The 1,806-nt window shown below is 42.8% G+C and overlaps 1 protein-coding gene across 2 annotated transcripts in view; it reads left to right on the forward strand.

Moving 5' to 3' along the window:
* Positions 1-1,806, forward strand: part of CREBL2 (cAMP responsive element binding protein like 2) — a 29,794-nt gene that overhangs the window by 7,231 nt on the left and 20,757 nt on the right. The gene's annotated exons all lie outside the window — the stretch shown is intronic.

Here is a 1,806-nt window from a genome sequence, read left to right on the forward strand (position 1 = left end):
GATTCTATTTCTAATAAATAAATAAATGCAGTGAAAAAGTATCCATTATACTTGGAAAATAGGAGGTTGTTTACAACCTGGCAAGAGCAGTTTCAATGGGGTGATGGGGCAGAAGCTGGAGTGTATCTGCTAGGAAAGAGGTGGCTGGGAAGGAAGGGGAGACAGTAGGTACACTATAGACCATTTTACTGAGCCAGTTTGCAACAGTTTCAGGATTGCTAAAATATGTGTCAAACTATGTTTAGAAGAAATTACACTTAGCTCTAAGCTAAAACAATAACATTTGAGAGGAGAGGGGAAGGTCTGAGGGTTGACAGTAGAGGTGGGAGTTAACTCTTAGTTTAGAGATGCCTACTTGAGCTGCTGTCTCCTGTCGACTAGAAAAACTGGCAGACAAGTCAGCAGCAGGAAAAGTGATTAGGCTTTCTCACTTTCTGAAGATCTGGTAAATAAGAGAAAAATTCTAATCCCTTGCTATGAAGGAAGTTATGGGAACCTTAGCCCTAAATAAAAATACTACTTTTTCCCCTCCATTAATATGGTAAAGAGCAAGTAGCACATTCATATCTCTATTTTTTCTTTCGTTTTTTTTTTCCTGGATAGAGGTGGGGGGGTGTGTGTCTCAGTATATTGTCAGGCTGGTCTTGAACTCCTGGCCTCCAGTTCTCTAGCTTCAGCCTCCCAAAGTGCTGGGATTACAGATATGAGCTACCACATTTGGCTTTCTTACTTTTCTTTAATCAATGGGAAATAACTTTTTGTTGTTGTTTTTGCAGTTTTTGGCTGGGGCTGGGTTTGAACCTGCCACCTCTGGCATATGGGGCCAGCGCCCTATTCCTTTGAGCCACAGGCACCACCCAATAACTTTTCACTCTATGTTTTTAAGATAAAGGCTGAGGCTTGGCACCCGTGGTGCCCGTAGCACAGTAGTTACGGTGCTGGGTATGGGGCCAGCCACGTGCACTGAGGCTGGTGGGTACGAGCCTGGCCCGGGCCAGCTAAACAACAATGACAACTGCAACAAGAAAATAGCCGGGCATTGTGGCCAGCATCTGTAGTCCCAGCTACTTGGGAGGCTGAGGCAAGAGAATTGCTTAAGCCCAAGAGTTTGAGGTTGCTGTGAGCTATGATGCCAGGGTACTCTACCGAAGGCAACGTGTTGATACTCTATCTCAAAAAACAAGATAGAGTCTTATCTTTATAATTAGATAATGGCTAAACAAGCCCTCTTGCTTTTTCCTTCAGGTTGGTGTTATTGCTTCATATAAATACAATAGTTCTCTTAGACTTAACAACTTGAAACTTTTATGAGTAGCCTTAAGAATCAGAGCACCAGGGATCCAGGCCACATTTTCACATTTACTGTCCCCCTGCCCTTCTCTTTCTAAAAACAAGGATGTAAATATATGAAAAAAGTATGTAAAATAATAGTTACTAATTGGCTTGGCGCCCGTAGCATAGTGGTACACCATAGTTGGGGGGTTTGAACCCAGCCCAGGCCAGCTAACCAGAAATGACAATTGAAACAAAAAGTAGCCTGGCGTTGTAGCAGGCGCCTGTAGTCCCAGCTGCTTGGGAGGCTGAAGCAAGAGAATCGCTTAAGCCCAAGAGTTTGAGGTTGCTGAGAGCTGTGAAGCCACGGCCCTCTACCGAGGGTGACGTAATGAGACTCTGTCTCAAAAAAAAAGAGTTCTTAATTGGTTTTCATATTTTATATCCCTATCAAGGAGCTTTTAAAATTTTTTTAACAACTTCTATAAATTGTTGATGGTGGTGGTGGTACTAGTTTAGATCACATTCAAAATG

Source organism: Otolemur garnettii, unplaced genomic scaffold, assembly GCF_000181295.1.
Source record: "Otolemur garnettii isolate 467f Iridium unplaced genomic scaffold, OtoGar3 scaffold00124, whole genome shotgun sequence".
NCBI lineage: Eukaryota > Metazoa > Chordata > Mammalia > Primates > Galagidae > Otolemur > Otolemur garnettii.